The 26,410-nt window shown below is 43.4% G+C and overlaps 1 protein-coding gene across 1 annotated transcript in view; it reads left to right on the top strand.

Moving 5' to 3' along the window:
* Window positions 1–9,736: 9,736 nt before the first annotated feature.
* LOC106567545 (protein Aster-B) overlaps window positions 9,737–26,410 on the top strand; it is a 104,300-nt gene continuing 87,626 nt past the window's right edge. Inside the window, exon 1 of the mRNA XM_082960273.1 lies at window positions 9,737–9,808. The gene's annotated coding sequence lies outside the window, so the exon portion shown is untranslated. The remainder of the gene's footprint in view (window positions 9,809–26,410) is intronic.

Below are 26,410 nucleotides of genomic sequence, written 5' to 3'. Positions count from 1 at the left end.
ACACTCCTAGGACATTATGTTATACAATACATGCATGTTTTGTTCAATCAAGTTCATATCTATATCAAAAAACAGCTTTTTACATTAGCATGTGACGTTCAGAACTAGCATTCCCACCGAACACTTCCGGTGAATTTACTAAATTACTCACGATAAATGTTCACAAAAAACATAACAATTATTTTAAGAATTATAGATACAGAACTCCTTTATGCAATCGCGGTGTCCGATTTTAAAATAGCTTTTTGGTGAAAGCACATTTTGCAATATTCTGAGTAGATAGCCCGGCCATCACAGGCTAGCTATTTTGACACCCACCAAGTTTGGTACTCACCAAACTCAGATTTACTATAAGAAAAATTGCATTACCTTTGCTGTTCTTCGTCAGAAGGCACTCCCAGGACTTCTACTTCAACAACAAATGTTGGTTTGGTTCCAAATAATCCATAGTTATATCCAAATAGCGGCGTTTTGTTCGTGCGTTCAAGACACTATCCGAAGGGTAACGAAGGGTGACGCGCCGGCACGTTTCGTGACAAAAAAAATCAAAATATTCCATTACCGTACTTCGAAGCATGTCAAACGCTGTTTAAAATCAATTTTTATGCTGTTTCCTGAAGTCCACGATTATCTCCTTTGTTTTGTTGATGTTGAGTGAGAGGTTGTTTTCCTGACACCACACTCCGAGTGCCCTCACCTCCTCCCTGTAGGCTCTCGTCGTTGTTGGTAATCAAGCCCACTACTGTTGTGTTGTCTACAAACTTGAAGATTGAGTTGGAGGCGTGAATGGCCACGTAGTCATGTGTGAACAGGGAGTACAGGAGGGGGCTGAGCATGCACCCTTGTGGGGCCCCAGTGTTGAGGATCAGCGAAGTGGAGATGTTGCTTCCTACCTTCACCACCTGGGGGCGACCAGTCAGAAAGTCCAAGACCCAATTGCACAGCACAGGACAGGGCTGAGAGCCAGGGCCTTAAGCTTAACCCGTTAGGGCTAGGGGGCAGTATTGACACGGCTGGATAAAAAACATACCCGATTTAATCTGGTTACCACTCCTACCCAGTAACTAGAATATGCATATACTTATTACATATGGATAGAAAACACCCTAAAGTTTCTAAAACTGTTTGAATGGTGTCTGTGAGTATAACAGAACTCAAATGGCAGGTCAAAACCTGAGAGATTCCTTTACAGGAAGTGGCCTGTCTGACCATTTCTTGAACTTCTTTTCCATCTCTATCTTTTACTAAGGATCTCTGCTCTAACGTGACACTTCCTACGTCGTCCATAGGCACTCAGAGCCCGGGAAAAAACAGAATGTCGTCATCCCAGCCCCAGGCTGAAACACATTATCGCCTTTCTCAAGTGGCCGATCAAGGGACTCTGGGCTTAGGCGCATGACCCGACCGCCCCCGCCTTTGTGATTTTTTCCTCTGTTTGCCGAAAAGGAGATTCCCTGTCGGAATATTATCGCTTTTCTACGAGAAAAATGGCGTAAAAATTGATTTTAAACAGCGGTTGACATGCTTCGAAGTACGGTAATGGAATATTTAGATTTTTTTTGTCACGAATTGCGCCATGCGCGCGACCCTTCTTTACCATTTCGGATAGTGTCTGGAACGCACGAACAAAACGCCGCTATTCGGATATAACGATGGATTATTTTGGACCAAACCAACATTTGTTATTGAAGTAGCAGTCCTGGGAGTGCATTCTGACGAAGACAACAAAAGGTAATCAAACTTTTATAATAGTAAATATGATTATGGTGAGTGCTAAACTTGCCGGGTGTCTAAATAGCTAGCCCGTGATGCCTGGGCTATGTACTTAGAATATTGCAAAATGTGCTTTCACCAAAAAGCTATTTTAAAATTGGACATATCGAGTGCATAGAGGAGGTCTGTATCTATAATTCTTAAAATAATTGTTATGCTTTTTGTGAACGTTTATCGTGAGTAATTTAGTAAAATGTTAGCGAATTCCCCGGAAGTTTGCGGGGGGTATGCTAGTTCTGAACGTCACATGCTAATGTAAAAAGCTGTTTTTTGATATAAATATGAACTTGATTGAACAAAACATGCATGTATTGTATAACATAATGTCCTAGGGTTGTCATCTGATGAAGATCATCAAAGGTGAGTGCTGCATTTAGCTGTCTTCTGGGTTTTGGTGACATTATATGCTAGCTTGAAAAATGGGTGTCTGATTATTTCTGGCTTGGTACTCTGCTGACATAATCTAATGTTTTGCTTTCGTTGTAAAACCTTTTTGAAATCGGACAGTGTGGTTAGATTAACGAGAGTCTTGTGTTTAAATAGCTGTAAAATAGTCATATGTTTGAGAAATTGAAGTAATAGGATTTTTAAGGTTTTGAAAATCGCGCCACAGGCTTCAAGTGGCTGTTACGTAGGTGGGACGAATTCGTCCCGCCTAGCCCATAGAGGTTAATGATGAGCTTGGAGGGTACTATAGTGTTGAATGCTGAGCTGTAGTCAATGAAGAGCATTCTTACATAGGTATTCCTCTTGTCCAGATGGGATAGGGCAATGTGCAGTGTAATGGCAATTGAATCATCTGTGGACCTGTTGTGGCGGTATGCAAACTGAAGTGGGTCTAGGATGGCAGGTAAGGTGGAGTTGATATGATCCTTGACTAGTCTCTCAAAGCACTTCATGATGACAGAAGTGAGTGCTACGGGGCGATAGTCATTTAGTTCAGTTATCTTTGCCTTCTTTGGTACAGGAACAATGGTTGCCATCTTGAAGCATGTGGGGCCAGCAGCCTTGCGAGGGTTAACATGTTTAAATGTTTTACTCACGTCAGCCACAGAGAAGGAGAAGGGGCAGTCCTTGGTAGCGAGCCGCGTTGGTGGCACTGTATTATCCTCAAAGCGGGCAAAGAAGGTGTTTAGCTTGTCTGGAAGCAAGACGTCGGTGTCCATGACGTGGTTGGTTTTCTTTTTTTAGTGCGTAATTGCCTGTAGTCTCTGACACATACGTCTCGTGTCTGGGCCGTTGAATTGTGACTCCGTTTTGTCCTTATATCCACATTTCGCTTGTTTGATTGCCTTGCGGAGGGAATAACTACACTGTTTATATTCGGCCATATTCCCCGACCTGTTTCCATGGTTGAATGCGGTGGTTCGCGCTTTCAGTTTTGCACGAATGCCGCTGTCTACCCACAGTTTCTGGTTGGGCTAGGTTTTAATAGTCACAGTGGTTACAACATCTCCAATGTACTTCCTAATAAACTCACTCACCGAGTCAGCGTATAAATCAATGTTATTGTCTTAGGCTTCCCGGAACATTTTCCAGTCCAAATGATCAAAACAATCTTGAATCGTGGATTCCGATTGGTCAGACCAGCTTTGAATGGTTCTAGTCACTGGTACATTCTGTTTGAGTTTCTGCCTATAGGACGGTACGAACAAGATGGAGTCGTGGTCGGATTTGCCTAAGGGAGGGCGGGGGATGGCCTTGTATGCATCGTGGAAGTTAGAGTAGCAGTGTTTTGCTCGAGCGGGTACTGCAGTCAATGTGCTGGTAGAATTTAAGTAGCCTTGTTCTCAAGTTAGCTTTGTTAAAAGCCCCAGCTACAATAAATGCAGCCTCAGGATATCTGGTTTCCAGTTTACGTAGAGTCCAGTGAAGTTCTTTCAGGGCCGTCGAGGTATCTGCTTGGGGGGGGATATACACGGCTCTGACTATAATCTAAGAGAATTCTCTTGGGAGATAATGCAGTCAGCATTTAATTATAAGGAATTCTTGGTCAGGTGAACAAAAGGACTTGAGTTCCTGTGTGTTGTTATTGTTACACCATGAGTCGTTAATCATGAGGCATACACCCACACCCTACTTCTTACCAGAGAGATGTGTCACGATTGTGTGGAGAGACGGACCAAGGCGCAGCGTGATTAAAGTTCCACATCTTTATTTAGTGCGAACTTCCCAAACAAAACAGGTAAACAATCAACAAACCGTGACATCAGAGGTGCTACATGCACTTAACTCAAAACAATATCCCACAAAAACAGGTGGGGAAAAAGGCTACCTAAATATGATCCCCAATTAGAGGCAACAATTACCAGCTGCCTCTAATTGGGAACTATACCAAGTACACCAACATAGAAATATAAAGACTAGAACACCCCCTAGTCACGCCCTGACCTACTATACCATAGAGAACCAAGGGCTCTCTATGGTCAGGGCGTGACAGGATGTTTGTTTCTGTCGGCGCAACGAATGAAGAAACCCAGTGGCGGTACCGACTCTGACAACATATCCCGAGGGAGCCATGTTTCCGTGAAACAGAGAATGTTACAATCTCTGATGTCTGTCTGGAAGGCAACTCGTGCCCTAATTTTGTCCACCTTGTTGTCTAGAAACTGGACATTGGCCACTAATATGCTCTGAAGCGGTGGGTGGTGTGCTCGCCTTCTAAGTCTGCCCAGGAGGCCGCTCCGTCTGCCTCTCCTGCAGAGACGACGTTGTTTTGGGTCGGCCTCTGGGATTAGATCCAATGTCCAGGCTGGAGGTCCGAACAAAGGATCCGTTTCGGGAAAGTCGTATTCCTGGTTGTAATGTTGGTAAGTTGACGTCGCTCTTATATCCATTAGTTCTTCCCGGCTGTATGTAATAACACTTAAGATTTGCTGGACTAACAATGTAAGAAAAAATACATAAAAAAACAAATTACTGCATAGTTTCCTCAGGACTTGAAGCGAGGCGACCATCTCTGTCGACGCCATCTTGCTGTATTGTTTTGGAGAGGTTTTTGACCCTCTCCAATGCGGCCCCGTCGATGTGGATGAGGCCATCCTTTCTCCGCTGTCTCCTGTAGTCCACAATCAGCTCCTTTGTTTTGTTGACGTTTTAGCCTACAGAGAAATTGCAGGTTCTCCCCCTCAGGACCACTTATGATAGACGTGTCTCACTCATCTCAGACTATGCATTCCAAATGGCACCCTATTCCCTACATACTGTGCTACAATTGACCAGGGCCCCATGTAGGGAATAGGGAGCCATTTAGGAAGCAGAAAGTGGTTAGCCTCCCACCACAGGGGAATCAACAGTCTTTTGCTCTGAATCGTCTCCCTGCTGGGAACGAGAGGAAACAAATCCTAATAACAAAGTCCTGTGCTCCCTCTGCGTGTGCGTGTGCATATCTGCATCCTTTAGTTTATCTGAGTGTATAATTGTGAATGGGAGCTGTGAATACTTGCATGCATGCGGCTAAACTATACTTAGCATACAGCACCCTTTCACTTTACTCTGACCTCTAGGCCATGGCTGTGATTCCAGGGACTAGAGCCAGGGGGCGCTGAAGAGAACTCATCTAATTGGGCTAAGAACACGCTGTGGCAGCTGGATCAGAAATGCACAAGACCTCGATCCACAGAGCATAGTTACCAGGAAGGGTATTGACACAAGAAGATGCTATACTGATACTGTATACTCACTATCACTCTGGACAAAACAGTGAGAGAGGCTCTCTCCGCCTACATTAGTGCAGTCCAGGAAGCATCCTGCCGGGCACCCATTCCCTCCCTCTCTCTCATCCTCCCTGGATAGAGGTGTCTGCCTCGGCTGCTGTCATTCCTATATGAGCCAGTTGTCGGTGGGACAGAAGATCATGACCGAGACCCTCCGGCTCCCCTCCTTCCAGGTGCAGGCCCCGGGGGACTGGCAGACCCCGGATGGAGACCCAGGATCGGAAGCCTCCGCCGGGGGAAAGGTACCCATTGCGGGTGGTGACTCTTCCGCCCTCTCCAGTTCTGCCACTCCGTCCCTCCGCCGCAAGCGCTTCAAGATGCGGCGCATGAAGAATGTGCAGAGCGAGAGCAGCGTGACCCCGGCTGTGTCTGCAGCGGCTGCCACTATGAGGTCAGAGGTTATGAGTAAGGGCCAGGGGTCGCACTCCTTCTCAGGGGGCATGGAGTATTTACAGCTGCCGTCCATCGAGATTACACCGTCCAGCGATGAGGAGGCGGCAGCCACCTGGTCCAACTGTTCCACACCCAGCGCTTCACCGCGACGCAAACGCTTCCTGCTGCACCGCTGGCTGAACGTGCGCGAGAAGAAGGATCACGACAGTGAGAGCAGGTAAGTTTCCCCTAGGTACAGATCTATGATGTGCTTCCCCTTCCCAATCCTAATCTTAACCATTGGTGTGGAAAACGCAAAACTGTGTATAATGTAAAAATACACAGTGGGTTACCCATTAAGTGTTAGATATAAAGTTGGGCCAGCTTAAGGCACCCTTATGCATCAAAGTGTAGTTGGAACCATGTAGAAATGGAATCATCAGAACCATTAAACAGAACAGTAATTATGATTATACTAGGAGTGCTGATCTAGGATCAGGTGCCTCTTGTCCATTTAATTGTATTGATTGTGATCTAAAAACTGATCCTAGATCAGCACTCCTACTGATCTCGACGCCTTATGAATTCAGGCCCTGGTCTGTAGTGGAGAGCTGGAATGTAGTTTGTTTTTCTTTGTCTTTGTGTATAATATTCCTCCTGTGAAAAAAATGACACCTTCCTACTTCTATCAAAGGGATGTGGTTTGTTGATTTCTACCACTTCCATCACTTTTTCACTTGAACAAGCCCCTAATAGTGATTAGTAACACGAAAAAAACTGCACTTAGTGGTTCAAGTCCTCAATGGGACCCTATTTGTTTATTGAAACTCCATCCCAGGTTTGTGTTTCTCATATATACCAGCTGTTGATGTCCGAGTCTGATAATATACATGTTCTGTAAACAGGTTATTTTCACCCCCAAGCTTACCTTGACTAAATAGGCACCTTGAAATGATACATAAGAAACAGTGCTGAGTATGAATTGCATTATAAATTAAACCAGGCCCATGATACAGTATGCATCATCAAACAGCAGGAAATGGAGGAGTGCGCTTAAGAATAATGGATACAAATGTTTAATACATTCAAATGCCATTTCTGCCAGAGTTTGGTCTTCAGTGAATTTGGATGATATGCACAGCACTGGAATGCAATAATACATTGTTTGGGAAAGAAATGGTTTGTATTGTTTTTAAATGGGGGTTTATGTTCACTATTGGAATTTCAAGTTTTGGCCTTCGTATTTTATTAGCATAATATAATGTTAATTGCCTGGAGTTGCCTGGTGTCTGTTACTAACTGCATCGAAGTTGAAAGTGCCTGGCTGTTCACTACTTTAAAGGATGGGAGATTTCTACCACTTGTAGCATTGGTTCTACTTTAATGACTGACCAAATCAGCTACTAAATTTTGTTAAGGCTGTCACAAGAGATTAGGTGAAACTGATCTCTGATTGCATACTACAGCCATTCCAAGAGACAAAGTGAGAACTACAATCAATGCTTATTACAGTGGATAGTTCTGGAGTTGATCGTTGTCCTAGTCCCATTGACATGTTCAGCCTTACAACTGAGAGCTAAAGGTAATGTCTGCGTCCCAAATGGCACCCATGTAATGCACTACTTTTGACCAGGGTCCATAGGGCTTTGGTCAAAGGTAGTGCACTATATAAGCAACAGGGGGCCATTTGGGACACAGCCCATGTAGAAGTGCCAGGGGACAGCTGGAAGGAGTCTACAGGGCTATATGAAATATTCATAACCAAACCTGCTTTCTGAAGACCTGGGCTACGTCCCAAACGGCACCCTATTCCCTATATAGTATACTACTTTTGTAGCCCCCATATGGGCCGTGGTCAAAAGTAGTACACTATATAAGGAATAGGGTCCCATTTGAAACACAGCTCTGATTTGCCTAATATAAAACAGTACTGCTGCTTATGTAGCCCAGTCAGCCTTTAGTTTCCAGTGCTCTGACACATAGCCTGGATGGCAGATTTATGCACCCACGCCTTATTGTTGTCATGGCAAGTCATGCCAAGTTGGCTATCGCAGAAACCGACAGGCTGCTCTGAAGGTATATTATTTGCTATGAGATGTGCCACTTTTCTGTCACACTCTTTCGTGTGGTACATGTAAGGCGCATTGCAGTTGTGGCACTCTTGGTTATGTGAAGAGGCCTATCCGACCAATGGAGGCTTGTCTTTTGTTGTTGTAGTTGCCGTTGTTGTTGACTTTGTCTGGATGCCTCTTTGACAGAAAATATCCCCACTGTTTTTACATAAATGTTGCTGCCTGAACACTGGCAACAATGCATGGAAATACTTTCAATAGAACAAATGATAGCTTAAAGTGACTAGACGGTTTCCCGGATTTAATACTAGTTCTAGACTAGAAAATGTTCAATGGATATACTTTTTAATCCAGGATTAGGCTTCGTAGGGCCAACAGTTTTTTTTTCTTTCTCACTTGACCTGAACAACTAACCACTCGACTCCTAGCAATTGGCTACTATGACTAGGGACCAGAGTCTTTCCTAGTCAGGTCACTTTCAGGAACAACTCCTAACCTAACCATAACATATTTACCGTCACATTGCATTCACATTGGCTAATATTGGCTCAAATCCGCTATCCTGATGTGGCATTTGTAAGCAATGCTTGGATCTTGAATCCAAGCATTGCTTGTGAGAAAGACCCGAGTGAGAAAGACCCGATCATGTGATGGAGAGCCATGTGAGTGAGAGGTGCTTCGGCACGCAGCTGAGAGAAGGGAATTATAATGATAATATTCAGCCCAAGAGCACAACAGCCACTGGCCGCAAAAGGCATGGATTTTTTTTAGGGGGCATTACGGCCATACAAATGGGATGCACGATGGGAAATTCGAGGCAAGTGTTTGTCAAATTGTGAATGAGAGGCTGATGAAGTGTGTACAGCCTGCGCAAAAAACTAAGCAGAGCTCATGCTTTTCATGTAACTTTTTTAAAATCATCATTAGAGTGGCATCATGCAGCCTTAGAATGTATAAAAATCTAAACATATACCCCAAGTTTTGTATCACAACTAAAGTTTCATAAATAACTCTAAATGAAGCATATAGGAGTACCTGTTTCTTTGTTAACCGCTCAACACAGAATAGCCGTATGTGCGCACTCCCTCAAATCGTTTAGAGAAAATATCCTTTCTATTTTATTCAGCTATATTCAATTGTATTCTTCATACTATAATATACTATAAAATAATGCCACAGAATTCTACGCAAATCTTGTCTGCTAAATTAACTAGTGTAGCCCACAGCCATATGGCATAGCCATATCAGGGCCTAACATAAGGACAACTCAGAGTGCTATTCTGTTCTTCTGAAATAGAATACATTTTCATTCATATCTTGTATCTCTAGACCTGTCTAAAATAAATCATGGATTTATTGTGATGGTGTAGGCTATATTATATGGATATATTAGATTTTTTAAATGTAGATGTTCTAAAGGTCCGCTTCAGTGGCTTGTAGGCTATGCGGGGATGCCAGGAAATGCTACATTGTTTAACAAGTGACATAAATAAAGGGATCATAGCTTTCACCTGCATTCAACCTGGTCAGTGTATGTCATGGAAAGAGCAGGTGTTGTATACTCAGTGTAGCTTCAAAACATGGTTAAAACTAGAATTTTGACCTCATAGATGGTCAGTCTTTGCATCCATAGCTCTTTCTGTTGAGTTGTTACGTTTCATTTAACTTGGAACTTTTCTAGTTGTCACACACCCTCACACACGCGCACACACACACAAACAGACAGATCTCTGCCTGTGTGTGTGTTAAATAACACATATTACACTCTTAACACTGTATCTCTGTGCTGTGTTTTCCCAGCAGGGAGAGCAGCCTACACAGCAGCCACGAGGAGGACTCCGCTCGCTTCTTGACCCCTCACAGTCGGGAGGAGAGGTGGGTAACACCTGTGTGTGTGTGTGTGTGTGTGTGTGTGTGTGTGTGTGTGTGTGTGTGTGTGTGTGTGTGTGTGTGTGTGTGTGTGTGTGTGTGTGTGTGTGTGTGTGTGTGTGTGCGTGCGTACATGTACTGTATGTGTAACTGCATACTGTGTGCATGCATATGTGTGTTAACATGCATGCTTGTGGGCAGCTAGGTGAATGTGTGCGATGATAAAGCAAATACATACAATGTCCATGTGTTGCTCATAAAGACTTTTGGAAGACACTATGTTTTACATGTATCGCCTGTCAGCCAATTTAACACAACTTGCTAGCGTGCAAAGAGATGTGGTGAGGATGATGTGTGAGGTGATAATTCCACTAGAGGGCAGTTTTTAACCAAAACCCTCAATGGAGGTCTACTACAAAAGGTTAGAGTCAAGGAGAGAGAGAGGGGATGTGTGTGAGAGAAATGGAAAAGGGAAGATAAAGTGATGAGGGAGGGAGAGAGAACGAGAAAAAGGGGGAAAAAGGGAGAGGGGGACTGTTTTAAAAAAGGGGTGTTAAATGCTCAATTTTAAACGGGAGGTGTTGCGAAACGTGCCAATTTGTTCATCAAAATGGCTCCTTCTCTCTCTGTTTTAGTAAAGATTCATTACGGCACACCATAGCAAAACATTTCAAAATGCTGTGCAACAGAAAAATTTGAGTCTCTTATTGACATAATTCGGAATAGTACCACTCCATTTCAGACTGTATACTTCAGTTTCCTGCCTAGGGAATACCACCTAGCTGATGCTGATGCAGGACTTTAAAATGGCAAAGCATCTTTCACCCCCCCAAAAAAATCTATATCAGATGTTTTCTCAAGATTTGCTTTTACTCTTAGCACCATCTGTGGCAAGAACACACTATTAATTTACGTCAATGGATGGCATATAATGGCGTAACATCTCCTCTGCGAGCTTGCAGGTGTAGTAAGCTTGAATTTGAAATGGTATGGCCTCTCACAAAAAGGCGTAGCACACGCCCCAGCAGCCCCCTGAGGGGGGTGCCTGCGAGCTCATTCCATTGAACTCCGGTCGGAAGAACATCAAAGGTTCCACCCACTGTAAATACACATCCACTCCTCAGGTCATTTTGGCCACTGTGCCCGTCAGCATCACAGTGTGCCAGTGTAACAGTGTAGTAGACAATAGATGTCAAATTACCTAGAAACACCAACACAGATACATTTTCAATGAAGCTCCTTGAATTATTTCTCCTCTTATCCCTTTTCTCATTAAACCCCACCAGTCTCCACTATATCCAACCAGACAGGTATCACTAAATAATTTATATATACACTAGATGTTTGAAGCCACCTTGCCTCCATCTTGGCACTCCCCCAACTTTGTAAAAAATATTTTGGAAGTTATAGAAATGCATTTATTAATGTCTACATTTGTTTTTGTCACTTGTATTATATTATAGACAGCTTAATGCATACTTTGAAATTATATTATGGGAGCTAAATAAAAAACAAACAAATATATACAAACATTTTCCTTAAAGTATACTTTTTTAGAAAGTACTGATGTTACTGTCCCCACTACAACAAAAACATACTTAAATACATGTAATTTTGTCTTTGAAACATTTTATTGAAATACTATAGAATTCCATTCATTCCTATGGAGGACTGCACATTCTGGGAAGTGCCAATATGGCCTACTAGTGGCATCAAAGCCTCTCATTGGCCAATAAATAGCATCAGCCATCCAGGGTTTTTATACATCATTGGTATCACTCAGTGGCTCACTGAGGCTAGATACCCATCTTTTATCAGCACTGGCCAGCTCACTAACAGACCGCCAGGCACACTGATGCATTTATTTATGGTCACGTAACCTTGAGGCTCCTTCTCTGGTGTGGAGGTACAGCTAACTATCACATTAATGATTTATAACGATGCAAATGTGGTCTTGCTAGACTTTAGCATCCCCCTTGAAGGTGTTTTTCACAGTCACCCCCGAGAGTGAGTGAGTAAGTGAGTGTGTTCTTGGGTGTGACCTAATTTAATGCTCACGGAGCTAAGAAAAAATATATATCTTTGTGCTGGCTGTGCACCTGTCTGTTATGTTGTAAAATGGTAACTAGTTAGAGTATTTGGGCTGAGTCTTGTTACTCACATACTCATCTCAGATATCTTCAGACCTCAGTTCAAATACATTTGGTATTTCAATGTTTTTCTATTTTTTTATACATATTTTCTGACATTTTTATTTATTTTTATACTGCTCAAGAGATGAATTTGACTGGATGGTGAATATTTCGCTGATGAATACGTATTTTTTGTATTCGAACCCGGGTCTGTAGTGATGCTTCTAGCACTGCGATGCAGTGCCTCAGACCGTGATGTACTGGGCCGTACTCACCACCCTCTGTAGCGCCTTGCGGTCGGGTGCCTTGCAGTTGTCGTACCAAGCGGTGATGCAGCCAGTCAAGATGCTCTCAATGTTGCAGCTGTATAACTTTTTTGAGGATCTCAGGGCCCTTGCCCATGTTGTGTCCTCTTCACAACTGTGTGGGTGTGGGTGGACCATGTTAATTCCTTAGTGATGTGGACATTGAGGAACTTAAAGCTCTCGACCCGCTCCACTACAGCCCCATCCATGTGGATGGAAATGCAAAACTGACACAAGGAGGAACTTCACCCTAGACCTTGACTCTCACTGTAGGGAAAAACAGTGTTGGTTCCTAACGACTCATTGCCTAGCGTCTAATTTAATGAAATAGTCCAACTCTCAGGATGCTTATTTTACTCACGCTGGGTCATACAGTATGTCATTTTATCAACAACAAAACACCTCGGGCCCTGAACACACCAGTAGCGTTTGGTGTCACGGGTCATGTGACTCGTGACGTCGCTGGATGCAGGCCTTGCTCTGCTCCGTTGCCAGTGAACTCATGAATCAGGAATACACAAAGTGTGGACAAATTTGTTTTATTGAAAGCGCACAGCTAAATTAGCTATTTTTGTCAAAAGTACTATCGGTTTTGAGTCAGGAAATGTGTACTTTTCCACCTAATACATTTGAGATTATTTTATGGCAATATTTTATGGAGCCGACAGCCACAGCAGCGGCTATGGGTATCAACTGCGCATGGCGCCCTTGTGGGGTAGACCCTGCTACGTAGAAATGTAGCACTTTACATTCAGCAACGTCACGAGTCAGAGAGCTAGGCTACCAGCATCACTTTGCTCAATAATTCCTTCTCATATCTACGCGCTCTCCTCCTCTCACCTTTTCCCTTCGATTGTGGACTATAGTGCACAACACAACAACTGTCTCTGACCAGGCGCAAAAACCTCTCCAAGACAAACCTTCATACCATGACTGTTAACCGCTACACAGCCTACATCGTTGTCACCAGATGAACATTATAGTCAACAAACTAGAACTAACGTGTTAGTAAAACAACAATCCAGTCCATGTGTACAATCAAGCAGTACGGTGTACAGCAAGCAGTTTAGCAGTTACAGCGGCAGGCCCCAGTGGCAATAAATGTATAAAACCGAAAGCTTACCTTGACTTGGAAGAGTTGCAGTGTTGGATATCCTTAGCCAGCTAGCATTCCTCTCTGCTGCATTAGCTAAGTAGGTGAAAGGTAAACTAAGAAGAAGAAAAAAATACTACGAAATATAGCTAGCTCTCGCTCTCTGCTGCTTCTCCTTAATTTTTGAAGAAGTTAATTTGTTCAAAACTGTTCAACTATTGTCTTTCTCTTTGAGTCAACTACTCACCACACTTTATACACTGCGGTGCTAGCTAGCTGTAACTTATGCTTTCATTTCTAGATTAATTCTCAGAAATCATGTCCGTTTATACTGCAAGAGCTCTGTAAGTTTGGAGGGCTTCCTCCGGAAGTTGTCATAATTACTGTGTAAGTCTATGGAAGGGGGTGAGAACCATGACCCTCCTAGGTTTTGTTTGGAAGTCAATGTACCAGAGGAGGATAAAAGCTAACTGTCCTCTGGCTACACCATGGTGCTACTCTACAGAATGCTGCTGAGGCTACTGTAGACCTGTGTTTTAATCCGTTATTTGTTGACGTGAATATATTTAGTATAGTTTTATCTAAAAAGGATAACGTTTTGAATGTTTCACTATTTTTATTTGTATTAAATTCACTGAGTGGGATTGGGCCTCCCCTTCCTCCTCTGAGGAGCCTCCACTGACACACACACACACACACACACACACACACACACACACACACACACACACACACACACACACACACACACACACACACACACACACACACACCCCCACACACCCAACCCCCTGCATTACGTAACACCTGCAGGAACTGCCCTATGGGGGGACATTGAGCACTGCACACACTCCCTCATGGTTAACTCCCCAGCTCCCCTTCTCCCTCCGCTCCCCCTCCCTGGTGGACAGCTCATTAATTATGTGGTGATTCTCTAGGCAGGCAGGCCGTTCCCATGGGGAGAATCATCCACACTGCACAGTGGGCTATAGCTACAGCCTGGTATACAGGTACAGGATACTATACGCCAGCAGCGCTGAGCAGAGCAGGTGGAGAGAGGCAGAAGACGGAGAGACTCAGGAAGTGGGTCATCTTAGGAGAGGGCAGAGAGAGAGCGAGAGAGAGCAAGAGGAGCTGAGAGAGTGTTTGTGTGAGAGGGAAATTGAGAGAGGGAATGAAAGCGGGATAGCGGTAGTGGGGTACTAAGGGAGTGTGTGTGTGTGAGATAGTGAGAGTGAGTTCTTGAAAGAGATTCGGATGCTTTTTGGAATCTGGAGAGAAAAAAAGACATAAGATAGCCTGAGGGATGCAGCTTTATTAGATCAAAACCTGGCTCATGTTCTGGACCCCCCTGTGTCGGCACCACCAGACTTCCGGTTTTGGGCGGGGGCTCCTTTGACCAGGAGTGACCGCTCTGGGGGGTAGGAGGACAGTCACCATGGTCCAGAGTGGCTCGCTAAGTAGTCAGATCTTCTGTGGCCTTGGGGTCAGGCAGGGCTGGGGGGGTTCACTGAGGAGGAAACTGGCCTTCCGCAGGGTCAAGTGAGTAGCACCCCTCCCATCTCTCTCTCTCTCTCTCTGTCTCTATCATTCTTTCTGCTAAGGGACCCACAGGACTTGCACATTTTTATCCCAGCCCAGCATTAACCAAGCGGAATCAACTAATCGAGGGCTTGATGGTCAGTGGATGAATTGAATCCAGCGGGTTAAGCGCTGGGCTGGTACAAAAATGTGCAGTCGGGTGGGTTCCCAGGACCGAGGTTGATGAATACTGATTTGCGGCACAGAACAACTCACTCACTTTACTGGACTGTTCTGAGGCTTAGACCTGTTCTGGTGTTTGTTCAGAGAAAGCTGTTGAAATGATGCTGAGTGCATGTCTACATTTCTTTGTGCAATGTACTATTTTCTGTATTATCAATATATTGTTCTTGATGAGGTGAATACAAGTTGTTGAGTTGTTGTTGAGCCATGAACGATAGTTAACACAAAGACGTGTGCTGGTATTGTGTGTTTATTGATTTGTGGTTTTACTACGTAGGCGTACAGTACCACAAGGTGTGGACAGAGACTACAAAGGTGTTTGGATTTCAATGAGCAGGTTCATATTAGCTCATGGTTGTTGTTGTTATTGTTGTATGTGTGTTGTGTGTACTTAATGATTATGCACCTTGGTAAGGGTCTTTACCAGGTAATTTGGATATGTCAGTCACGGTTTATTTATAGGGCCGGGAAAGATACCAGTATCGCGATACTCATTAGTATCGTGGCAAGGAAACAAAACACGAAGCAGATTTACCTTCTTTAGGAAAACAGCCCAAATGTTGGAAACCAAAACATCATTCTGTTGTCATCCAGAGTCACATGTATTTATTTTCCAAGCTCTAGCACACAATATTTTACATATAGACGTTTTTTAAAGTTTGGTCTGCTTCGTGTTAAACTTTTCGCCATGGAAACAATATTGCGATACTGGTATTGTCAGAGCCCTATTTATTTACATTCGATTGCCGTGGTATCCTCTGTAACTCAGTTGGTAGAGCATGGCTCTTGCATCGCCAGGATAGTGGGTTTGATTCCTGGGACCACCCATTCGTTGGGAAAAAAATTGTGCACTCATGACGGTAAGTCGCTTTAAGTAAAAGCATCTGCTAAATGGCTTGAATACAACTGGACGAATGAATGTGTTGAGTGGTGCTGTCCTTTGAATTATGAATTGAGTGCCATGATATCAGAATGAGTATTCACCCGCCAAAAACAATCATTTTTTTTATAACTCTAAAACATGTCATTTTGCTTTCTTACAGGTTTGACACTTTAGTAAAAAAATCCCTGTTTTTTTTGTGCTGAGAATGTGCTAAAAGATTGTTGCTGAATCATGACTTCTGCTCCAAGGTGGTGAAAACACCATTGTTTTAGCTGCCGGACAAACTACCTCTTATTGGGTGAGGAGTATTCAGCCTTTTGAATTTGCCGAGCTGGCTGTTTCTGGTGTTTTGTAATGTCCAGGTGCTGTTTCACCTTGGATGACCTAAACGTACATGTTTGTGAGTGTTTGAACATAGTCTTGTTGATAGGCAGAGCCGTGCTCGTCAGAGAGAGAGTGTTCATAGTGGAAGCACCAGAATGGTTATTCAAAATTTAAGTAATATTTTATTACAATTCTAGAGCATGCGAGCCCACCTTCCTGTATGTCTGTCTGTGTGTTGTATTAAGGTTATCTATGGCCTTGTGTACTACAATCAAAGGAATAGGAGCTGATCACAGTACACATGCTTCACAAGGTGCATCTCAATAGTCTATAAAGTAGCATCCTCCTCCTCTCCTTTCCTTCATCTGCCCTGATTGTTAAAAAAATGTAACAGGTAATAATAATATATTATTGTTAGTCTCCTCAAACAGTCTTATAATCATGCATCCCTGGATCGACTCTGAAGTGCTCAAGAGACTCCCCAACACAACAGAACATCTGACTGAACCCTATACAGCCCCTGCCAACCAGGGTCCTCAAACCCTGACCTATGACCCTTTGACCTTAAGTGTCAGTCATCAGGCCTCAGAAGGAGAGATAGAGCTCTGAGGTGAGGTTTCCTGTAGTTACAGATCAGCCTCCCCTCCCCCAATACGAACCTTAATCATTAGTAGGGAAAAAGCTAAACTGACCCAAGATTAGTGTCTAGGGACAACTTAACCCTAACCCTAGATGCTCAGGAGGAGAGAGGGACAGATGAAAGGAGACACCCTGGTCTTTGGCGCCCTCTTCTGGGCCAGACTGTCTCACACATAAATACGTCATCACAGGAATAGGAGCTGGTCACAGTACACATGCTACACAAGGTGCATCTCAATAGTCTATAAAGTAGCATCCTCTCCTTTCCTTCATCTGCCCTGATTGTTAAAAAAAGTAACAGGTAAGAGCAGAAGGCGTTTCCGATTGCTTTCACCTATTCTGTCTTTTGTGATCTGTGCAGAATAGAATAGAATGGAACTGTATTGTCCATTGTAGGGAAGAGCAGTAAAGCCTGAGAGGTAAACCGCATGGGACAAACAAGAGTGAGACCCAATGAAAGGAAGTCGCTTAGAGAGATAGCAGAGAGAGGGGAGAAGAGTGGAAGGAAAGGGGGGAAAATAAATGAAAAGGTCAAACCAATGATATTTAAAGCCATAGAAGAAGCAGTGCCTCAACAGAGACCCGCTTACAGTGGGGGAAAAAAGTATTTGATCCCCTGCTGATTTTGTACGTTTGCCCACTTACAAAGAAATTATCAGTCTATAATTTTAATAGTAGGTTTATTTGAACAGTGAGAGACAGAATAACAAAAAAAAAATCCAGAAAGACGCATGACAAAAATGTTATAAAATGATTTGCATTTTAATGAGGGAAATACGTATTTGACCCCTCTGCAAAACATGACTTAGTACTTGGTGGCAAAACTCTTGTTGGCAATCACAGAGGTCAGACGTTTCTTGTAGTTGGCCACCAGGTTTGCACACATCTCAGGAGGGATTTTGTCCCACTCCTCTTTGCAGATCTTCTCCAAGTCATTAAGGTTTCGAGGCTGACGTTTGGCAACTCGAACCTTCAGCTCCCTCCACAGATTTTCTATGGGATTAAGGTCTGGAGACTGGCTAGGCCACTCCAGGACCTTAATGTGCTTCTTCTTGAGCCACTCCTTTGTTGCCTTGGCTGTGTGTTTTTGGTCATTGTCATGCTGGAATACCCATCCACGACCCATTTTCAATGCCCTGGCTGAGGGAAGGAGGTTCTCACCCAAGATTTGACGGTACATGGCCCCGTCCATCGTCCCTTTGATGCTGTGAAGTTGTCCTGTCCCCTTAGCAGAAAAACACCCCCAAAGCATAATGTTTCCACCTCCATGTTTGACGGTGGAGATGGTGTTCTTGGGGTCATAGGCAGCATTCCTCCTCCTCCAAACACGGCGAGTTGAGTTGATATCAAAGAGCTCCATTTTGGTCTCATCTGACCACAACACTTTCACCAGTTGTCCTCTGAATCATTCAGATGTTCATTGGCAAACTTCAGACGGGCATGTATATGTATTCTTGAGCAGGGGGACCTTGCGGGCGCTGCAGGATTTCAGTCCTTCACGGCGTAGTGTGTTACCAATTGTTTTCTTGGTGACTATGATCCCAGCTGCCTTGAGATCATTGACAAGATCCTCCCGTGTAGTTCTGGGCTGATTCCTCACCGTTCTCATGATCATTGCAACTCCACGAGGTGAGATCTTGCATGGAGCCCTAGACCGAGGGATATTGACAGTTCTTTTGTGTTTCTTTCATTTGCGAATAATCGCACCAAATGTTGTCACCTTCTCACCAAGCTGCTTGGCGCTGGTCTTGTAGCCCATTCCAGCCTTGTGTAGGTCTACAATCTTGTCCCTGACATCCTTGGAGAGCTCTTTGGCCTTGTCCATGGTGGAGAGTTTGGAATCTGATTGATTGATTGCTTCTGTGGACAGGTGTCTTATTTACAGGTAACAAGCTGTGGTTAGGAGCACTCCCTTTAAGAGTGTGCTCCTAATCTCAGCTCGTTACCTGTATAAAAGACACCTGGGAGCCAGAAATCTTTTTGATTGAGAGGGGGTCAAATACTTATTTCCCTCATTAAAATGCAATTCAATTTATAATATTTCTGACATGTGTTTTTCTGGATATTTTTGTTGTTATTCTGTCTCTCACTGTTCAAATAAACCCACCATTAAAATTATAGACTGATCCTTTCTTTGTCAGTGGGCAAACGTACAAAATCAGCAGAGGATCAAATGCTTTTTTCCCCCACTGTAGATGCTGCGCTCGCTTGATGTTGAGACCACACACAAGTCATATCCTTTTAAACTAGAAAATACCTTTTAAACACTGGTTTCATTTTACTATCCCCAGTCCCAACCTGAAATTTAACCGCATCCACTAATGAATAAAACGGTATATTCCATTAATTAATTAATTAATTAAGACACTCCAGTGTCTTAATTGCTATATTGTATTTACTTCGCCACCATGGCCTATTTATTGCCTTTACCTCCCTTATCTCACCTCATTTGCTCACATTGTATATAGACTTGTTTTTCTACTGTATTATTGACTGTATGTTTGTTTTACTCCATGTGTAACTCTGTTATTATATGTGTCGAACTGCTTTGCTTTATCTTGGCCAGGTCGCAATTGTAAATGAGAACTTGTTCTCAACTTGCCTACCTGGTTAAATAAAATAAAGAAAAATAAATAAAATCATTTCACTGATTCAGTCTGGACCAATGATTTTTGTATACATCATTGCTCTGGACCTGTCTTCATTATAACCTTGTGTGCTATGCTTATCTTTAGCCATGTGCTAAGGCGCCTCGCTCATTGCCTGAATTAATTAGGCACTATTGACTGTGATTAGGTCTCAGCTCTATAAGGGCCTATAACAAATGTTTCTGCTTTATGACGTTATCACAGAAAACATGGAACATGGTGTAATCATTTTCAGTTGTGTTGAACAGTAAAGGCAATTTTTACATTAGTGTCCATTAGGGTGACCCCAATTAGTTGACTTGTCGATTGTTTGGTCGATAGACTGTTGGTCGACCAAGATTTTTTGGTCTAGCGGTCTATATCTATCTAGTATCAGTCAAAAGTTTGGACGCACCTACTCATTACAGGGTTTTTAATTTTACTATTTTCCTTGATGACAGCTTTGCACACTCTTGGCATGGTGAGAAAGAAAGGTTGAGAGGGCCAGAAAAGCAGAACCAGGCTCACAGGCTGGCTCCTTCTGCCTCCTTCTGGCTATTGGCCATTGGTTTGTTCTCCTCATCTGATCTAATTGGCCAAGCCCCTTTGAGAGATGCCCTGACACACTTATATGGCAGCCAGATCCCTCGCTCACCAGGGAAACCGAGATTTCCAGGTGAATTCCACGAGAACTAGGTGTGTGTGTGTGTGTGTGTGTGCGTGTGAGAGAGATTGCATAAGTGTGTGTCTCGTGTGTGTTTGAGAGAGAGCAAGAGCATGTTTGCAAACGTGTGTGTGTGTGTGTGTGTGTGTGCATGTCTGTGTGTGTCTGTTCACGGCTCTCTGTTCAGAGGTCAGAGTGTTGTTTGGAGGCTCTGAGGAGGTAGAGGGTGCTTCAGGGATGCAGCAGCAGTGCGGTGTCGTATTACCATGTCTGATGATTCATCACCACCCTACTGCAGAATGCAGCAGACCAGGGTGATCTGAATCCCTCTACACACACACACACACACACACACACACACACACACACACACACACACACACACACACACACACACACACACACCGCACACACATACAGTGCCTTTGGAAAGTATTCAGACCCCTTGACTTTTTCCATTTTGTTACAGCCTTATTCTAAAATGGATGAAATAAACAAAAATCCTCAGCAATCTACACATAATACCCCATAATGATGAAGTGAAACAGGTTTTTAGCCATTTTTGCACATTTATTAAAAATACAAAACAGAAAAACCTTATTGATATAAGTATTCAGACCCTTTGCTATGAGAATCGAAATTGAGCTCAGGTGCGTCCTGTTTCCATTGATCATCCTTGGGATGTTTCTACAACCTGATTGGAGTCCACCAATGGTAAATTCAATTGATTGGACATCATTTGGAAAGGCACACACCTGTCTATATAAAGGTCCCACAGTTGAAAGTACATGTCATAGCAAAAACCAAGCCATGAGGTCAAAGGAATTGTCCGTAGAGCACCGATACAGGATCATGTCTAGGCACAGATCTGGGGAAGGGTACCAAAACATTTTGGCAGCATTGAAGGTCTCCAAGAACACAATGGCCTCCATCATTCTTAAATGGAAGACGTTTGGAACCACCAAGACTATTCCTAGAGCTGGCCGCCTGGCCAAAGTGAGCAATTGGGGGAGAAGGGCCTTAGTCAGGGAGTTGACCAAGAATGGGAGAAACTCCCCAAATACAGGTGTGCCAAGCTTGTAGCGTCATACCAAAGAAGATTTGATGCTGTAATCACTGCCAAAGGTGCTTCAACAAAGTACTGAGTAAAGGGTCTGAATACTTATGTAAATGTAATATATATATATATTTTTTTTAACAAATTAGCAAACATTTCAAAATAACTGTTTTTTATTTGTCATTATGGAGTATGGTGTGTAGATTGATGAGGGGAAAAAACAATTTAATCAATTTGAGAATAAGTCTGTAATGTCAAGGGGTTAAGGGGGTCTTAATACTTTCTGAAGGCAATGTACCTACACAACACACATAGGCATGCTCATAGCACTTATACAGGCAAAAAAACACATGCACAGCCAGACAAACGCTAAGAGGTTTACAAGGAGAAGGAGTTAAAGCTCTGGCCAACTGTTCACGTTTCTCTCTTTCTCATGCTGGCCGATCACTTTCTTTTCCTGTCTTTCGCTTAACTCCTCTCTCCATCTCACACTACTTCCCTCAGCCTCTTCTTCAGCCTCTCCTCCCCTGACTTTGATGTGCTCATTTAGATGAAGGTGCTAGATAGCGTATAATTAGGATGCTAATTATAGTCTTCCAGAATTACTAATGTCTTGGTGGCTTCACTTTCTTGTGTTAGTGGTGTCGTGAGAGAAACTGTGTGCTGTGCTGAGTAGTGACAACCGGAGTAGGGTGGCTTTTCCCCTAGATGCTGACCTTGGGTCAGTTTTGTATTTCCCTAACTAATGGTTTAGGTTAGCGGAGGCTGATTGGCGGTGGCTGATCCTAGATCTGTACCTAAGGGAAACTTCACCCTGTAGAAGTGATGACCTTTCTATGGGAGGCCCAGTACAGATTGTAGAAGAGCAGATGCTAGGCTAAGGGATTAGCACCACAGCCTAGCGGCTCGGCTTCGTATGCTAACCGAGCCTGACAGGCACGCCTGTCACCTGACCCCTCACGCCGCCTACTCATTGGATGACCGGTATCAAGCAGCATGTGGCTAAAAATACCAAATAAGGTGATAGAGGGGAAGGAGGGTCAGTGTGAGGCACTCTGGGGCCTGGCCCTCTGAGCTCTGGCTTTGTGTGTGTGTGTGTGTGTGTGTGTGTGTGTGTGTGTGTGTGTGTGTGGTGTGTGTGTGTGTGTGTGTGTGTGTGTGTGTGTGTGTGTGTGTGTGTATACAAGTATGGTAGTTTTGTGTTTTTGACTTTCCTTGCAAAAATAGGGACACAAAAATACATTTTGTGTCCCTGTGCCTGTACAAAACTGTGTGTGTGTTTCCCTGCTGTGCTGCTCAAAGCACAGGAAGCTGTGTGTGTGTGTGGGGGGGGGGGGGGGGGCACTGGGCTGACAGTGAGCTCAGCCACGTCACCAGAGACCAACATAGGAAAAAAACAGACCCACATCCAGGACTATAATTACACTAAATGTACAGCAGCACTGTAAGGTGGCTAGCACAGTCTCCTTGCAAGACATACAACAGTTCTGTCCGGACCACACACCACACCAAAAGACAGGGGTTCGATTCACAAGTCCGCCCCTAGGGCTCTCTTTTTTCCCTATATTTCGGATTGCATCAGTTTCCCTATCTTCACTGCTGTCTAAAGATAATAATAACACTTTAGTGTTACTGGGGCTAAATGTAACACGGATCAGTTGTTACAGGTAGGACTACATTGTATTCATAGGAGTTTATACATCCTTGGTACCAGTGGAATATTTTTGGGGGAAATTCAAGTCATCAGTCAATGTTGCTAACTACAGTGCCTTCATAAAGTATTCATACCCCTTTTGTTGTATTACAGCCTACATTTAAAATGTATTCAATTGAGATTTTGACAGTGATCTATACACAATACCTCATAATGTCAAAATGGAATTTAGTTTGTAGGAACATTTTAGAATTAATAAAACATGTAAAGCTATAATGTCTTGTGTTGATAAGTATTCAGCCCCTTTGTTAAGGCAAATCCTAATAAATTCAGGAGTAAAAATGTGCTTAACAAATCCAATAATAAGTTGCATGAACTCATTCTGTGTTAAATAGTGGTTTATCATTAATAACTACCCCATCTCTATACCCCACACATACAGTTATCTGTAAGTTCCCTCAATCAAGTAGTGAATTTCAAGCACAGATTCAACCACAAAGACCAGGGATGTTTTTCAATGCCTCGCAAAAAAGGGCACTGATTTGGTAGGTGTAAAAAAATAAAGAAAAAAATCAATACACGCAGTCACTACAAAGATACAGGCATCATTTGAGAAGAAGGAAACTGCTCAGGGATTTTCACCATGGTCATTTTAAAACAGTTACAGAGTTTAATGGTTGTGATATGAGAAAACTTAGGATGGATCAACAACATTGTAGTTACTCCACAATACTAACCTAAAAGTAGTAAGAAGGAAGCCTGTACAGAATAAAAAATATTGCAAAATATGCATCCTGTTTGCAACAAAGCACTTAAGTAATACTGCAAAAAATGTGGCTACTGCAAAAAAATATGGCAAAGAAATTAACTTTTTGTCCTGAATACAAAGCGTTATGTGTGGGGAAAATCCAGCACAACCCATCACTAAGCACCACTCTTCATATTTCCAAGCATGGTGGTGGCTGCATCATGTTATGGGTATGCTTGTGATCGGCAAGGGAGCATTTTAGGATGAAAAGAAACAAAATACTGCTTTAAGGACTGGCAAAATCCTAGAGGAAATCCTGGTTCAGTCTGCTTTCCAACAGACACTGGGAGACGAATTCACCTTTCAGCAGGACAATAACCTAAAACACAAGGCCAAATCTACACTGGAGTCAGAGTATGTGAGCGGAGCTGGAGTGGAGCGAGGAGCAGAGCTTGCCCAATTTTCCTGGAGCGTGGAGCGGGTTTCCTAAAGGGTGAAGAGTCAGCCTTCTCCCCCGCTCCAATTTCGCTCCAGTAGTGCTCACTTCATGGGCCCAGCATGCATTTGTAGGCTACTTTTGTTCTGCTATATGTCCTTGATGGTTTCCTAAGTGCACAAGGTAACAGAAAGGAGCAAGGTGGGTAGTTAGCTAAGTTTCATTGTAGGGAAGTATTTATAAACTACAAAAACAGATCTTTTTAGATGTTCTTTGGGGCTACCTATAGAAGAAAAACAACAACATTTGGTTCCATGATCTATCCCTGTTTATTATTAATATTAGAATAATTGAAAGGCCATCATAATTCATGTTTTGTGGAGATCATATGACTAAATAAATGTCAATGCATTATCACGCCGATTACGGCCTATAGTAAAGTAGGATACATATCAGGTTAGGCCTATATCTGGGACGTTGTCTAGTCTTATTTAGGTACTAATTGAAGATAAGCTATCATTAGGGTAATTAAGCTTTGATTTGTGTTTATAGAAAAAGAGACGCAGCAGCAACAAACTTCTGCACATAAAGCCCCAGAAGTGTTGCGAGTGAGAAATGGATAATTGGATGAGGCTTTCTTTAAAATGGTTTACTTGGACTATGAGCCCCTAACTAGGGGAGAATGGGAAGGGATGCGGTACTTTGCAATTGCAGCTCAACCAGGCTACACACCACCTTGCTATAGTATGGTCTGAGACACCCTCATGCCCTATGTCCTGCAAGAAATGGATGCCAAGCTGAGAGACCTACAGTATTGCAACTAAGTGATGGTTTCGTTGTGTCAACTGAAATTTGGATTAGCAGAAGGGGACGGTTTCCTGGAGATTGTCGCCAGTTTCATTGATGGAAAGTATAAAGGTCGCAAGGTTTTGTTGAGCGCCGAGCACATACAAGGACACCATACAGCAGAGGCCTTTTACCACAAATATGAACGTGTCCTGAGGAACTGGAACGTGCAGCGGCAAGTAAAACGAGTGGTGACTAACAGCGCAAGCAACATGGTCAAGGCCTTCAACCTACCTGGTTTAGAGGAGACCAATGATGACGGACAGGAGGAAGATGAGGCATCCGACACAGAGGAGGTGGCACCACCTGCGCTCTCATAGTTCCAAATTGACCATATAGCGAAAAACGTGGACATAATGGTAAATCAAATCGCCATTTAATGTGCCCAATTCACATGCTTCAGCTCACAACAAAGGTTGCCATTAACATGCATTATGGGGTTAGTGGACTGATTCAGAAAGTGGGGGAACTTGTGAAAAGTGTTAGGAAGAGTACATTGAACACAAAGGAAAGTGACAGATTGGGAGTGCGTCCCACAACTGCCTGCATGACAAGATAAAACAGCTAATTACGCATGATTGCGTTTTTGTTGAAGATGTTCGAAAGAGACACATTGTGGCAAAACAAATTTAAGTCTACCTCCGATGATGCAAAACTCACCCTAAACGAAGTGCGTCGGCTACAGTTCCTGGTGGAGGTACTGACACCACTAGCTGACCTCACCGATAATATACAGAAAGAGTTGGGAAACCTGGGCATAATTCTCCCTGCCGTGTTGGAAATAAAGAAACTATTGACTACCGTGTCTCAGCTCATAGACATTGCTGCTTATGCAGAAACACTATCAGATAACGTCTCCACTCGGTACAGGCGGTACTATAATGATAAACATCTTATCCTAGCCACCGTCCTGGACCCCAGGTTTAAAACTGAGTGGGTGATAAGGGATGAGCTGGTGGAGAGATATGCAACATCCTTGTGAAGGAAACCGAGGCTATCAGCGCGCCTGCCGCAACTGCGGTACCAACAGCACCTAACCCTGCCCCTGAGCACAACGAAGTGGCCAAAATACCTTGCATGTTCGGCTCCTACTTCATTCAGCAGCAGCGCTCCTCTCTTGACACGAAGGGAGAGGTATGAGAAGAAACACAGACGAGGACGTTATCACCTTTTGAAAAGACAGCTCCTCATCCCTGCCCCGCCTGCAAAAAGTGGCCCAAAGGGTTTTTAGCATCCCCAGTGGCTCTGCATGTGTGGAGAGGGTGTTCTCCGCTGCTGGCCTGCCCTCCAGGCACCATCGCATGAGTCTGAAGCCACAGACTCTGGCCAAACTCAAAGTGAATTCAAAGGCACTGTAGACTGAGCCTAATAAGGCATGTTTCATTAAATTTGTATTTAATTCTAAGTAAGTCATGGCCTATATACGCAATTTATAG

The sequence above is a fragment of the Salmo salar genome, chromosome 13 (genome assembly GCF_965601325.2).
Source record: "Salmo salar chromosome 13, fSalSal1, whole genome shotgun sequence".
Lineage (NCBI taxonomy): Eukaryota > Metazoa > Chordata > Actinopteri > Salmoniformes > Salmonidae > Salmo > Salmo salar.
The sequence above is the reverse complement of the archived record's forward strand: the minus strand, read 5'-3'. Positions and strand labels throughout refer to the sequence as shown.